Source organism: Haplochromis burtoni, unplaced genomic scaffold, assembly GCF_018398535.1.
Source record: "Haplochromis burtoni strain Fernald_Lab_line unplaced genomic scaffold, NCSU_Asbu1 Contig_431, whole genome shotgun sequence".
Taxonomy (NCBI): Eukaryota; Metazoa; Chordata; class Actinopteri; order Cichliformes; family Cichlidae; genus Haplochromis; species Haplochromis burtoni.
This window is the reverse complement of record NW_024582792.1, coordinates 351,675-368,349: the sequence shown is the minus strand read 5'-3', so window position 1 is coordinate 368,349 and position 16,675 is coordinate 351,675. Positions and strand designations below refer to the sequence as shown.

At 39.1% G+C, this 16,675-nt stretch overlaps 1 protein-coding gene across 2 annotated transcripts in view; it reads right to left on the bottom strand.

The window, feature by feature from the left end:
• The window catches only part of LOC102300082 (protein phosphatase 1 regulatory subunit 29), a 78,301-nt gene that overhangs the window by 46,383 nt on the left and 15,243 nt on the right, over positions 1-16,675 (bottom strand). Inside the window, exons 1-2 of one of the 2 annotated variants that reach the window (XM_042213277.1) lie at positions 14,016-15,138; positions 7,380-7,550 (exon numbers count right to left, since the gene is read on the bottom strand). The gene's annotated coding sequence lies outside the window, so the exon portion shown is untranslated. Of the gene's footprint in view, positions 1-7,379; positions 7,551-14,015; positions 15,139-16,675 lie in introns of those variants that run through there. The other variant, XM_005946467.3, reaches the window with a different exon arrangement.

Below are 16,675 nucleotides of genomic sequence, written 5' to 3'. Positions count from 1 at the left end.
CAGTGATTTTAATTTAATCCATCATTTCTGTAAATACTTTTGGCAAACGTAGCTAAATGTTAGCAACATTTTCTAGCTTCACAAGCTGTCTTTAAAAAAAACTGCTTGTGCCTTTATAAGAACAAGGTTGAGGTAAGTGTTGGATAAATATAATACTCGTATATGAGGACTTCTTGGGGCCATTTGTGTAAATTTTGTCTCAGTTCAATTCAATTCAATTTGAGCAAGCACATGGCAACAGTGGGAAGGAAAAACTCCCTTTTAACAGGAAGAAACCTCAGGCAGAACCAGAAAAAAAAAAAAAAAAAAAGAGTTACTTTCAGCTGGTCCCTTGTCACAAGTGGTTATGTCGCATGTTTGACTTGGCAGAGCTTTACACAGGATGCCTTTCCAGACGCAAACCAAGCTAGAACCTTTCACAGACCAAGCTAATGCATTTCTCACTACACTATGGAAGTATACACATCTAAATGTAAAAAATAAAAAGAGGCCAAAAGTATTTCACTGTTGTCGCGGTCCGAATTTTGAGGAAGAGACGTACGACTGAAAGTCCATAGTGGGTCAACACAAATGATTTTATTAAAACACATATGTGGTGAAGATAGGGTCTGCAAAACATCAGGCTCCATCTCCCGCCTGACAATAGGTGGTTGTAATATTTATACTTATGATGACCAGTAACTCTAAAACACTAAAACAGAACAGTTCCTCTTTCAGTTCCTCCACCGCCTTCCAGATGCATCCTGTTATTACACTTTTCTAGACTTAAACAACACTTGCAATCAGTTTACCCAGACAGGCTATGTGTCTGTGTCGTTAATCTAAGTGCATGACCTCCCTCTACATCATCTGTTACCAGGCAAACTCCACAGCACAGGGCACACGGCCTTTATTTCCTTTCTTAAACAATCTTAGAAAATGTATGTTAAATTGTATATATATATGCAATCCTTCCAGCTTGAACTTTGCTCCATTGATCGGCCAGACATCGCGCTGCCCGTAGCTTCAAACCATTAATTAACTTAACCGAGCTTCAACCCTTTAATTATGCAATATGAGCATAACATGATTACAGTTGCACCTGCAATGAAAGCTTATGTGCTTATACTAACACCTGAAATACAGACTTTAATATAACATCACCAGTTTCAATAAATGTGTCAATGAAATGACAATAATGATAAATCATAAATGATACAACAGTAATAATAAGGATTATGAATAGTAACATAGATTATGAATGTAAAATAATATTTCATCTCGACACTGTGCAGCATAGCCTTCCAGGTCAGTGTATGCAGATAAGCAAATGCATCACTTAACACCATTGACCGCATTCGGTGTGTTGCATGTATGCATAGCAAAGTGTTGGTGGGCAAAAGTTGAAAAAGCTCAGAACTCATCAGTAAAACCTGTCACACACTCGATGAGACTCAAACTGCGAGGTAATTTAATGCTTCATTCCTTCAGCCCTTCACTGACAGCACCCCTATACATGGACAAGACTCCAGACAGCACTGACACACATATACACACACACACACACCCCAAATGTCTTTCAATTTATCAGTTTCAAACTGCTCTACACCCACAGATACACAATAACGCATTCACACATGGCTTAGTTTTCTCACGTGCACATAGCCAGACACAAACATACACAAAGTCTCAGGCTGCCACCCGATCGATAATCCCATTATAGCTGAAAAGGCTCTTTTATTTGTTCTGATTGAGTTTAGGGGGAGGAAAAGGCATGGCTCATAATTAAAGCAGGATTTGCTAGATTGATGGTTAAATGGGGTGAAAGCGGAATTTAAACAGACAATTGCTGTCGCACATGTGAAAACGGTATGATAAAATATCCCTTCCCCAAAGACAAAGGCTCAAATTTGCCGTCCATCCGACTTCGCGAGCTGCATATTTACTCCTTCTCAAAGTGGCAAAGGTGTAGGTGTGAGTACAACGGAGCGGGTGAGGGCCACACCTCTCTGAGTGAAAACGAGGACTCGAACAAGAGTCATTATGTTGTATTTGCCTCCAAATAGAGTTTATGCAAATGCTCTTGGCCACAGTCCATCATAAGAGCTGTGAAAAGCATGCAGAGCTTACACATTTGTTCACAAATATGTCTGCAGGTGTGAACATGCCAAATCCCTGTTTATTAGGATATTCTCACACTATGTAAACATGCAGAAAAATAAAGTGAATGCCCCAAACACATTATATAAGAACTAATTTGCTCATACAGGGCAACTCTTAGAAAAATATGGTATAGTGTGCCCTTGTGAATCTGCTCCCTTTGGCTTTAACAACACCTTCATTAGTGGCAATTACTGCCCATGTATTACTGTTTTACTGCCCATGGAGTAAACAATAAAAACAGTGAAAACAGACCAACAATATCAGTAAAAGTTAAAATACTTCATGGACTTTAATTGCTTTCATAGTCAACTTACTTGGCAAAGAATTATTGCATCGCAAGCACAAAAATTTGCATTGTGCTGTAAGATAAACAGTAGAAGCCGCAAATGTTAAATCTTTTGAATATGAATCACTTCACCGATGTATTCCTAAGTGGCAGGTTCCTTGTAATCATTAGATTAGAGTTCAGACTGAACTCATTATTTTGGGCTAAAACTACGGCGAGAAATCAAATGTCATAATAATGTGAAGCTGCGATATCCTGCAAAGCCCTTCACCCTTGACTATGTCTTTAAAACTTCAATTACTAGCACCTCCAACCGAGAAGACTTTACCATGAAGTTCCCAAGTTTCACACATTTTTTTTGTTTTACAGAAATTTGATGTTTCTCAATATTAACACAAAGTTGAAAGGCTTCGGAATGTAAGAAAGTCAGCTACCATGTGGCCAAATAAGTTAGTCATCAAAAGCAAGGAAACAAAAATGAAAATCACTGGTTGCACAATGTATTTGAACCTCAAAACATTTGATCCTCTTTGATATACAGCCTACAGACAAAAATGATATACCTGAACACACAGAAATAATATTCTTCTGTTCCCTTCAAAGTGAGTATTCCCTAGTTTAGCAGAAACTAGAAACTTCTGTAGGCATTTTGCATGAATTTCAAACAGTCTGTGATGCTGGTTTGGTGATAGTTTTCATCTATAATTCCTGTGTTTCTTCCAGAGATTTCCCCATTTAAAACCCTCCCACAAGCTGGCTTTCAAATATGGTCTTTGTCTATGTCAATCCTTGGTGGGTTTGATAGTGTTTTTAGAAGAACTTTTAGTGGTGAAGCTATAAACAAATTCTTTTTTTGGAGTCATAGTTCAGATGAATTTCTATCAACCTGAGGCTTCAAAAGCACAAAACACACACGTGTTCTATATTTTGTCAGCACATATAAACACATCTCTTTTAAAAATTGCCTTAAAAATCAAGCCAGTTCACTTTCTCCACAATATTAATGTGCCCATTATGAATTATAACCATGAGTGGCATTTCAGATGAGCACTGAGGATACAGGTCGTCAAACAAATCAGTGGGAAAACCAAAGAAGACAAAAGTCCTCTGTAACTGTAAAAAGCAACAATTTTAGGCATAATTTATTGGAGTATCTCACCTTTGTAGGTTTTCAAAAGGAATTAAATGTTCACTTATGCAAATATGACAATTAAATGGTATGACGCTATATGGAAAAAACCTGAAATGTTAATGATTTAGATCTTTGACTTGCAGGCATAAATCTTCCACAGTTTCACGGCAAGTAGGCCAGGAACTGAATTTGGCCTTGATATTTATGATTAGCACTTCCCCTTTAAATAGAGATTTGTATGCAAAAAGGGCACATTTCATCCTGCAAGCCAATTAGGTCGTTAAATATACAAGTAAGGCAGCAATGCTTGTCACTGTGTCCTGGGCAGCGCTATCAGTTATATTTTGCACCCACTGTGGTTGATTTTTTTAAATCGAACACAAACAAATGTTTATTTATTTATTCATTTTAGGTGTGGCTTTCTTAAGATAAATATCCTCTTTTTTTACATTAAAATCTTAAGGGTTGTTTCTGGGTTTTCCTTTTTGTTTTAATCAATGAGCTCTTTTGCAATTTTTAAAAACATATCGGTAAATCTGTATTAAGGTAACACTAGGAATGATGTCTTTCTCAGATTAAACATTTTCAACTTTATTTGACTGATTCTAGATTGATTTGCAGATTTTTTGCAGTCCCTGCATACATCATTATTTTTTATTTAAGCGAGAAGTACCTGCTGCTGTGAATAAAGGGTTTCCTTGTGATGAGACAGCACTTCTAGCTCCAGCAGAGAGGCTTGAGCTCATAGTGACTGGTAGCGCACATGAAGGCACATATAAATGCACTGCAGTCATGCTGAGAGCATGTGTATGCTGGAATCTATGTGGATGACACACAATCTTTGCTTGAAACCATGTCTGTCTTTGAGGAATAGGGGTCAACATTTGCAAATCCCACTGCACAAAAAAGGAATAAACTACCACTGTTTTTCTAACAGCTATTGCTTTTCATTAATAATTCTTACAGGGTAGGTGACACTAGTATGCTGGTACTCAGAAAAAAGGGGTAACGTCTTTTGGGACACATTAGTACCATCCACCTCTTGAACAAATCTCTACTTCTGGGCCTCTAAGATATTAAAATTAGGGCCAAATAGATATTTAATGAGTGAACTGAATGTTCACTCATGAATGAAACCAAAACAAATATTGGTATGAAAAAGTCAAAATCATTATACTGCTAACAGCCAGATTTACTAAGTTGCCCCAATTACAATAATGAGCAAACGGTAATGGCAAGTTCTGTGCGTATCTGCTAACAATGTGTTGATTCCTAAACAATAGTGACCAGCAAGTTATTTCTGCCTAAGGACACCTTGTGGGTATCAATGTGACACCTGTCTAACAGAATTGCAGCATCTGACGCACTGAGAGGAGAACAGGTTGGGGCATTGTCACATTAATTTGATTATGCAATTCCTGCCAGAGCACAGGGATGCCAAAGAAGTCCAATGTTGTTTGAGCTTGTAAGCCATACAGTCAGAACATGTTATTTAAAGCAATCACTTAATGGGGGACAATGAATGCAACATTTCCCCCAGTTACTAACCCTTTCCATGAGACTATACTTATATCACTGGACTATTGCTAAAAGTGAACACCAAAATTCAGAACAATCTTGTGCCCTTGAATACGAATTCCCAGGCAGAAAGCTAAAGAAGAGTTATACATTGAACCCCTTCAAGAAACGTTATCTTAAAATCCGCAGCTGCACTACGCCTTTTTACTGTGGAACTGGTGCTTATTTTTAATAATTAGAAAATTAGGAAAAAACTAAACAGGCCTTTGTCTCCTTAAAAAGCCTTTTGGAAATACTTCAACATCAAGAAATGACGGTCTAACCAAAAACAAACACAAAGGTCATACTAAGAAAGTTAGAAGGAGAACAAAAGCCTCAAGGCATTCATTTTTAGCAGTGATTATGCAACTGGTGACAAACACTGTTGGGCTGGTAAAAAAAAGACCCAATAAAGACAGAGAACCTACTCTGTCTTATAATTTAATACTTACAGTATGTGGCCCACACACACATTATTATTATGATCTGATTTTATCTTCCGTTGTTTTATGGATCCAAAGTCTCATTTTTATGTTAAACCCACTACATATGATGAGGCTGTAGCTCTAAGGGGAACTGGCAGGTTCACAACTGTAACTACAAACCTCCCCTTCTCTATCACAGTCAGGACAAATCACACAGCACTTTTCATTTCACATAAAAGTCGAGGTCTTAAATCACTGTTGTATAAGGTAAGCATATCGCAGCTAATAACAACAGTCAAAACTTCACATAGCACATAATTCTAAAAGAGAGAGCTACGTTTCAGGTGTATTTCCTCTCATCCTTGCTCCTGCATGGCCAATCAGTGTTTATGCAATAAGAGGAAGATAACATCCAATAACTACATCTCTGCTCGCCATGGTCAGTCTACATTATTCCATCACTTAGCTCTGATTAGTCGTAGGTCTATCCAAGGCACTTTACTCTGCATTCATTGGTAATGTCCGAAACTAAAACCTGATCTAAGAGGTTCAGACGCTCATCCATCTGCCATTGCCAAGCTATAAGGACTTTAAGCAGCGAAGAAAGGAAGAAAAAAGAAAGATCAATCCTAAACATCTGGCAGTCATTATGAGGAAAACTAAAGTCAAACTGAAGGACATTAATTGTGTTGAAATGCTCAGGTTTCAATTCTTTATTTTACAGATGCTTGTGGGATGCAGTCTGTTAGCATCAGACAGTCACAAATAAAACAGAACTGAACGGCCTGTATTTACATATATCTTGTTATAAGGAAACACATCCCTCCTCTAATCCCCCGTTGCTCATGAGAAATAACATTTTGGCAAAAAAAGCCCAGAAAGTGTGACCATACACTGAAGCTGTTCCAGAAATGGTTGAAAGAACAAACACTGCATTTCTGGCTGATTTCCAGGAGCATACACTCAGCTCACTTTTTAACTACTTGAAGCTTAGAAGAAGGTACGCGACATCTACGCACACACTTTGAGCAGAAATTGTCGCCTCTCATAATTACACATGTGAAAACATTGTTTGATTTGATTTTCTTTGGTTTGCTTCCAAAAACAAAAACTCAAATCTTTTAACAATGATGTATAACTGCTGTTTTCTTTTGTCTTTTCTTTTCTTTTTTTTTTGCGGCACTGTTGTCAGAAGCGCTGAGTCTCTTCCTGACAATAGTAATTAACTTAATGACATATGAGCACCATAAAATGGCGCGGATATGTCACTTCATGAATAGAAAGGTGGTTGAACTGAGCGCCGTTACTCTGCATTACATCTGTCTCAAGAGTCTCAGGAATTTCACTAACATTATCACAGTCGGGAAGGGGTGATCGGAAAAGAAATAATTACAACAATTACTTCTTTGACTTTATCTGTGCCTGACATGTACATACACACAGTACACTCACGTATGCACATGCAGAATATAATAACTGTGGTAAGTGAAACACTGACAACGTTAATTACAGTGTTCCCAGTAAAATAAGTGCAATAAAAGTGGAAAAAGATGGCATAATATATGCTTGTTAAGACACTAAAGAATGCTTTGGCCCTAATGCCAAGTTGTATGCCACACACAAACACACACACACACACACAGAAACACATAACTGGGCAGAAGCTTGTGACAGGTTGGTTTTATTTCTTAAGATTGCAGCATGTATGTAATTCACTATGTAGGCATATTTTCATATACATGTGACAAATGGTTTGAAAAATGAAAAGCAACGTCATCCTTATGATGTCTTTCTCTGCCTGAACACACTATGCTTAAGACAGATTTTTATCACCTACCTGTTTCCAGTATGTGTTGTCCACTCTTTAAGTGTTTATTTCAACACAAAGATGGAAAGCTCCTCTTCTTGATTTGCATTTATGAAGATCTTCTTACGCGCTTTGCTCTTCGTTCTGCGGATCCTCAGCAGTTCTGCCAGGATTTTTCTAGAGAAGACTCTTGACCTGGAGCTGCATTCAAAAGAAATACAAATAAAAAAAACTGGGGTTAAATACGACTATCATCTCTAACAGCATTTTACAATAAAAAAAACCTCTTATTGCAAAAATTCTTTACCTTTTTATAGCCATTTTTAAATCACGCTCCTTAACAGGTGAATTAAAAGCAGAGTGCATTGCTGTTACTTCATTAAATTCATTGTGCACTGTCACTACTTCATTAATTTACTAATGATGTTTATTTCATTATGCTAAGTAAAGATGAATGCTGATATGAATCGCAATAAACTGCACAGGATTAAACAGATTGAAATGGCGTTATAAAGAAATATCTTCTGGTAAACTATATCCATCCTTAAAAAGAAAGATTGGAAAAATATACATAAACACTGGATCACTCAGCACTGATGGATTTTAAAATACATTTTAAAAGAAAGGGGTTGGCAATGCTGATGATTAGACTTAATGTGAAACTCAAGTGAGACAGATAGAATAAGGTTTTCTATCCATCCACCCATTTTCCACCATGTATCTGGGCGTGGTTTGTGATGTCCGCAGACCGCCCTCGACCTGATCACACTAGACCAAGGCTATGTCCACACGTACCCGGGTATTTTTGAAAACGCAGATTTTTCTATGCGTTTGCACCTTTCGTCCACACGTAAACGGCGTTTTTGGTCACTGAAAACTGAGATTTTTAAAAACTCCAGCCAGGGTGAATATTTTTGAAAAATCCATCTTTGCATTTAGGTGTGGAAGAGAAAAACGCAGAAAACGCAGCCTCAAAGGTGTGCACATTTTTTGACGTCACACTGTGCGCCACGTTATTGTTTCGGTGAAATGAATTTCTACAATACTGTTACTGTTAATTGTACTCTCTGCAGTGTTTAAATGCTTACATATAAACACACAGTTACTGTCCCTCCACACATACCACTCGGTTCTGCTTCTATGCCCCAGCTTTGTTTACTTTTTCCCACCGAGGCTTCTAGACTTCTGATTGGCCAACATTTCTGCACGGTTAGGAATCTAGCGCCACCTGTTGCTTTGGCATGTTCCTAGCAGCGTTTCCCTTTACGTGTGGACGGGATTAATTTTTAAAACGAAAACGGAAAATCTCCGTTTTCAAAAATACCCGTGTACGTGTGGACGTAGCCCAAGACAGTGTGTCCTGGGTTTGCCCCAGGCCTCCTCCCATCATGATATGCTGAAAGCACATCACCATTTAGAGATCGTTCATCCACGATCTCATTCTTTTAGTCACTACCCAAACCTGAGGTGGGTGTCCAAGGTGAGGGTAGGAATACAGACTGACCAGTAAAAAAACATCTTCACTTTTATGCTGCACTTTCTATTCACCACAACATATCTCTCAATTTCACTTCTCACTCTGCCCTTACTTGTGAACAAGTTGCATAAACTCCTAAATTTGCTGCAGTAGGGCCCCCATTTTCCAGCTGAAAACCATTTCCTCAGACTTGGAGAGGATAATTCTCATCCCAGTTGATTCACACTAGGTGGAAAAATGAAGCCAACAGAATCACATCTACACATAGCAGAGATGTGTACCTGCTACCCTTGTACATGTACTTGGGCAAACTCCCAAACTCCCTGAAATATCCTTGAGATGATAAAGAACTGGTCCAGTGTTCCACAACCCTCAGGTTTCACTGTTATTGTCCAAGTGCATATAGATGTCCCCTGGCAGGACAATGGCAAGAAGGTGTGGCTGTGTGGTGCTCATTTCGTTGCATAGACTCAAACAACATACAGGACCAGTTCCCAAATCCAAAGGCACATGGAAAAAAAAAATTAAAATTCTGATCGTCCAGGGAAATCCCCAACATACAGAAACAGAGCTAGGGGCAATCCCAGATTGCAGTAGAGTCCAGCCCCTTTCTAGGAGACTTGTTCCAGAACATAAGCCATGTGTTGAAGTGAGCCAGACTATATCTAGCCAGAGAGGTGGCATTCCATATAGCAGGAGCCAGTTTTTACATCCAGGGATTGGAACGCCAGACAGTTGCTCATTTCACATTGCTCAAACCCCTATGACATATGGTGGGCCCATTGGAAGACTATGCACTGCTGAGCACGGCTAAGTCCTAGGCGTCAAGTGCCTGCTCTCAAGCCCCTACCCCAGGTATGAGTCAAGGGTGTGAGCCCTGTTAACCCTGGTAACTTAGTCCCCTAGTCTTGCCGTCTTAGTCTAGCTCTTCACTCATGATAAGTTTGCCTTGGGAGATCTTCCCAGGGGCAAAATGTCATGAACAAAATAGTAGCTCCTGGGATCACTCAAGCACACAAACCCTTCCATCATGAGGCTATGGAAAAAGAGGCCAACAGAGGAGGAATCTATGTCACTGCTCTATCGCACTCTCATTCTTTCACTATTTGTCTTCCTCTCCCTCTTTCTCTCCTATTGACCTTTGCTCACTATTTCAGCTGCTGTGGTTTACTCTAATTAGCATCACCAGGGCAGACAACTAGAGTGACAATAATGATGGCAATAATAGCTGATGGCTACAAGGTGGCAGATGGCTCCATCTGTAAGTATTACTATATATATATAATGAGATGCTACCTATCTTCTGTTTCAGTCACAGTGCAGGACACCTGTCACAACATACCTCCAGTCATCAATACACAACACCTATGTATGAACAATTTGTGCAAATAACTGTCAGAGAAACTGACATACTTCTTTCCCTCTCTCCGAGGCCTCTCTCTTTGCTTCTGTGCCTTTCTTTATCTCTCTCTCCTTCACTCTCTCTCTCTCTCTCCCTTCGGCACTGTCACCCTTTCCCTGACAAACACAAGCACAGACATCCACACAGACAGTCTAAATCAGTTAGGGAGAGTCTGTGCTAGCTGCCCCACAGTGAGCAGAGCAGGGCATCTCATTTTTAGCAATAATACTCGACTGATCCTGTTTCTCCGTTTCAACTTGAATGGAGAAATATCACCAGATTAGACATGAACATTACTGGGCACAGTAAGTAGGGATGGGCATGAGATAAGGCAGGAGCTCATGCCTCATGAAAATGCATGCATGCTGAGGACAACACATCCTATTAGCTCTCACTCTGCACATGATATACTTGCAAGGGACATGAGTGCAGTCACAGAGCAACAAACACATAAACACACGGACAACATTTTGACTTTAACAACTGGTGCAAATTTCTGAAGAGCAAGTCAGGAATGATTGAGGACAGAAATTATCATTATTTAATTAACAAGGAATTCCTAAACTATGGTGTGTCAAAGACTTTACAGAAGATAATGAGCTGAACTGGAAAGAAAAAGCTATTTTAATTAAGCAGCTCAGTGATGCAAACCTTTAAACTTAGTTGTATGTTATTGTTAGTTACTCTGTTTGTGTGCAGAGTACGGAGTCAATTCAATTCCTTCATCATTTTTTCATTATCTTCATTTATCTAAACTAAAGTAAGCACAAAAAGAGTGACAAATATTATGAAAGCAAGTGATCTCCTTCTGTTTCACAGATTATGTTTTGAGATGCTGCAACAGTATATAGACCCATGTTATCAGATTCTGATTTGTCTGTCACTAAGTAGCATTTCTATGAAAAGTGTTATTTATTTGATGTGCTAAAAAGAATAAGGCCCAAAAAACACACTGGAAATGTTGCATTGTGTTTGCAATAAAACACAGATTCCAAAATTTTCCAAGTGGCACGCCAGATTTCTGCTTTCATGTCAAATATTATCCATATGTACTAAACCACTTCTGTTTTATAAACGACAACTTTTTCTAGTAAAAACGCCCTCTAGTGAGACTTTCAGGTTACTGTCCAAGTTGTCAGAGACGCCTGAAACTCTGAGTTTGTCTCTATGTTCGTAGAGGCAGAAATTGATAGATGTTTACGTTTCTTTTTTCCCCCCCAGAGAATAACACTTTTCAGTTGTGCTTTCATTGAACAGCCTTCCATGTTGCAGTCAGTAACAACTTTAACTGTTAACCACAAAGCAAAGCATGAAGTAAAGACACTTACAGAAAAAAGAAAGTTTCCACAGGACTCAATGCAATACTGTAAACAAGTAAATCTACCCTTACTGCTTCCATAGCAATTAAGAGTGTGAGCGGCAACCAGGCGCTGCTAATCAAATGGATTGAATAATTGATCATGAGCAACTGTGAGCACCTCTATAAAAGCAGAAGGCTTAGCAGGAGCACTGAGCAGGAGCATGGGCGACCGTGGCTCAAGGGGTTTGGGAATCGCATCTGTAACCGGAAGGTCGCCGGTTTGATCCCTGGGCTCTCTGTCCTGGTCGTTGTGTCCTTGGGCAAGACACTTTACCCTACTTGCCTACTGGTGTTGGCCAGAGGGGCCGATGGCGCGATATGGCAGCCTCGCTTCTGTCAGTCTGCCCCAGGGCAGCTGTGGCTACAACTGTAGCTTGCCTCCACCAGTGTGTGAATGTGAGGGTGAATGAATAGTGGTATTGTAAAGTGCTTTGAGTGCCTTGAAAAGCGCTATATAAATCCAATCCATTATTATTATTTTAGCACAATGCCAAGAAGGAAAGACATAAGGACTTAGACTTAGGTCATCAGTGGTCTTAGAGAAGCAAACGCTGCTTGTAATCTCGGAACCAATAAACAAATTTTCAAATAATTTTAAGTTTGTCATTCTAGGGCAAGAAAGGATAATCACAAATGGAAAAGATTCAAGACGGTCTTTGAAACGTTCACGAAAATTTGCTCCAAAGTCAGGCCATGGTCAAAGAAACAGCAAAAACTAAATTAAAATCCAAGAGCTACATCTTAGTTAGTTAGTTGGTTAGCATATTAAACCAACTGACTTCAGTCCTTTAATAAAATTATAAAAGGACTGAAGAAATATGGCTCGTTTGTAAGGGTTGCCAGGTGAAAGCCTGTTTTCTTTAAAAAGAACATGGCAGCACAAATTAAGTTTGCAAAGTTGCATCTGAGCAAACCAAAACTTCTGGAACTCCTTTGGAAAGCTGAGACCAAAGTGGATATGTTTGGCCTTAATGCAATGTTTTTCAGGTTTCACTGTTTAGAACTTCACTGATTGTAAAATGTTTTCCAACATATCAGGTTTATTGCACATGTTTTGATGCATAAATTGCAAATAAACATAGCACTATCTTGCCCTTGGTTTTCATCCAGGAAACACCTCAGCTGTGAGCGGGGAACCACTGTGAGCGGGGAACCACTGTGAGCGGGGAACCACTGTGAGCGGGGAACCACTGTGAGCGGGGAACCACTGTGAGCGGGGAACCACTGTTCACAGCGACAATTCAATTCAATTCAATTTTATTTATATAGCGCCAAATCACATCTCAGTGGTGCGACCTGCTCAGCCAGCCAGTGAAATGTGGCCTTGTGGTGATGCTGGTGACTTTTCCATCTTTGGCCTGTGGTAATAACTCTGTGTGTACTGTGATTGATCAACAGTGGAGTTTTTATTAGAAATGTAATTATCAATAAATGTAGTAAAAGTGAGTTTATCTATTGGTAGTGTTACTAAACCATTATAATTGAATGGGCAAAGTCTGACGCCTTCAAGTTCAAAATTCTTATAAAATAAGCAAATACATTTAACCCAAATCCATTATTTTCATGTGAACAACAAATGATGTAATAGAGTTAGTGCAAACTAAGCATGTACTTGTCTCTCAGCATCAGTTATATATTTTGATGTATTTTCATTTATTAATTTACTTCAACAGGTTTGTACTGTCAATATGCTTACACACCAAATCTGGGATATTTTCTTTAGTGATTTGAGCCCGTTCCAAATGTTGTAAACAACTGTTGGTATTACCTTTGGTTCAGTTTTTGGCTTTCTTGTCTGTGTTGTGTGTACTTAAGCCAAAAATGTGCCAAAACAACAGACACAGCGTTTCTATTTGCTACAAGCTGCTGGAACTGCACAGTCGCCTCAGTATTGGAGTTTTCCTTCACAATGTGGATTGGATAGTCATGTGACAATAAACATGGTAGTGCGTTTTAAAGGCACAGTACATAAAGTACAGGATGGCTTGGTGGGTGCAGCGTATTAATGACTTTAAAAACAAAAAAAAAATGAAACAATTAATTAATTCATTGCCCAGCTCTAATACTTAATACACATTACTGTGTCAAAAATATCATTTATACTAGTTCAGCGAGCTAGACACAAGGTCAGAAAGAGAATTGGAGCTATTTGGCTAAGATTACTGCAGAGTTGGCTCTTTTCCTTACATACCAGTGTCTCTTCTTGTCTCCCACCCATAATCACATCAAAGAAAAGCAGCTGCTGACTGTGATGGAGTTACACCGTCCCGAGCCGCAGACAGCTGATCTGGGCGCATACACGCACCACCATTAGTTTCTACAATCACCGTGGCCGCGCGTCTTTTCGTCGACCGGGCAGATAAACAAAAGGGGTGAGGGGTATATTGTTAGCAGCGCAGAGGGTGGCCAACATATTTTCCCACTTACCTTTTAATAAAGCCGGTCGCAGAGACGCGCTGTGATCGCCGATTATGCGGGGTTATGCAAGCCGATGGCATAGTGTTCCGGGGTTTAAATAATGGGTTCGCGCGCGCTTGGAGGGTCACGTGAACTGCATTATTTTTTGGTTTGTTTTGTGTTATTGTGAAACACTGTAGGCTGCCTGGAAATGGCCATAAATGTCTGTATACATATACACATATACATATATGTATTGTAGGAATACAGCAGGAAATAAGCTGAGGGGGAAAGACTGTTTGATAAAAGAAATAATAAAGAGATGACTATTACGCCTAGTGGGAGGGGCTATGGGGTATAAGAGAAGGCGGTCAGGGCCTACCTGTGTTTTTTCTCTCCAGAGAGCTGTTACAGAGAGGGTAACATGCAGACTGTGTTTTGTATATAGATGTTTGTTTGTGATGACTTAAGTCAGTTCTATTTTCTTTGTAAATAACTTTTGTGCACCTGGGAGGCCGGCAGAATAAATAAATAAATTATCCACACTGAATGCTTTCCGACTACGCCTGTATTTGATCGGGAGAAGTTTAGGAGAGGACCCCGCGACACTGACACACTGAGAAGGTTGGAAATGAAGCCGTCCAAAGCACAGATGTAAACTAAACTATATTCATAGCTGTGTGCAGTCAGCATTTTTATAGCTCCCACTGCCTCTCATGGGTCCATGGGTGGGTTACACAAATGGGTTACAGAATCTGTGGGAGGCTATGTCTCTGTGTTCGCCCATGTGTTACTCAGTTCTTTGCATTAACAGTAATTAACCAGCAAGTAGACAAAGAGTATAACAATGATGATGGGAAAGGACTGATGAGGGATAAGAAGAGGGGGAAAAAAGGAGTTTAGAAGTTAAGAGGTTAGGAGAATGAGACACAAACGGTAGAGAACGGTGGGGGGGAAGAGTAGTGATCAAAGGTATGTGGTTGTTCTGGGTAAGTGCAGGTGTAATATAAATACATTATATCGTGTGTTGTTGTGTCAAGATCATTTGAAATTGTTCTGTGTGTAAGAGATGGCAAATTAAATCACTTACGGTTGTCAAAGCAACTTTTTCGTGTTTTGGTTTTTTGGTTTGTTTTTATTTTTTAAAGTTGGAATAGAAGAAAATAATTTTATCTATCTATTTATTTCTTGTTTATTTCTTATTTTATTGTTTCTTGTTTGGTTTTCACCACTGAATTGCACGCTCATTTGAATGAGCTCAGGTGTAAGACTCATCCAATGCAGAATTTTCCATTTCCACCTGAGGCGCTTTCATGGAATGCTTTTGCTCATTGTCTGCATTATACTGAGAAGCTCTGTCAAATATATCTACTGTAATTGGTTCAATCTGAGGAGAAAGAATCCATACAAATTGTAGAATTTATCCTAGTTCTAGTTTTCTTCTTTTCAAATCATTTATAAATACCAGAGGCCCAGTGTCACTGGAAACCGAGCATGCCATGCACTTTTTTTCTCAGATCTTACCGTTATGTTACATATATCTGCACACCCACATTTTGGTTCATCTTTGTATCATCTGTTGAAAGAATATAGTTTCACAGCTGGGGTGCACAGGAAGGACCCTGCAATTATCTATGACTGTTTCTTCACTGAACACTCAGGCCTTTTGTGTTCCTGAGATCACCAGTGCTTTCTTTCTCAGAATGTAAGAACTGGCCACATTTAATGTTCCCAATGTTCTCTCTATGATGGTTTATATTGTGTTGCAGTCTGAGTATGTTTCACTTGCATTAAGAGCTCCTTGCTTCCAAATTATACCCTTTGACTCATCTCCAATTGAGTTTGCTTGCAATGAAAATAAAATTGCCATTGACATCTCCAGACCTTTTAACCACTTCATTAATTAAGAAACAACAAAAGAATTTCCCACATCTCTCCGTGAAACAGCTTTCGAGTGAATTAGTCAGTTACATTTGATGTGAATTTATGCTGTAAGTCTGCTCTTCAATTGCTCTTCTTTATTTAAAATATGTTGAATTAAAATAGATTTGAATCCTTTGTTAATAAATTTTTGGGGTCCAACTTGCTCGTCACTGTTACGTGAGCATAAAGAAACTGTAAAGTGTTAACCAACCATAGCTGCTCCGAAGACTTCACATAAAGTTTCATCCATGAACTCTACAAAGGATTTAATGCTGTCTTTGTCTTTGACAAGGTTTCATTAATCTTATGAGTCAGCCGTTACAGTGAGTTATTTCTGTAAATGTTGCTGTTACAATTCTTTGGTTTGTCTAAATTCAGACAAAAGTGTCGACCTCTCTATCACCATCTTAGCATAAAGACATGTCTTAATTAACTTGACACAGCGTCTTGATGATGTGAGATATGCCAGATTATGATCTATGTAATTTTTTGGTGGTTGCAAGCAATAAAAGAATGTCTAATTATGCTTGAAATTCATCCAAGTACTTTGCTGCATTTAAATGTGTAACAGAGCCACCGAGCAGATAAATGAGAATACAATATTTTTATACAGAATAAATACAGTATGAGAGAGGTATGTGGTCTTCTGCTGCTGCTGCATGTGCTTCAAGGATCATTGTGCTTTCAGAGCTGCTCTTCCGCATGCCTTGGTTGTGATAAGTGGTTATTTGAATTATCTTTCCCTTCCTATCAGCTTGAAGCAGTCT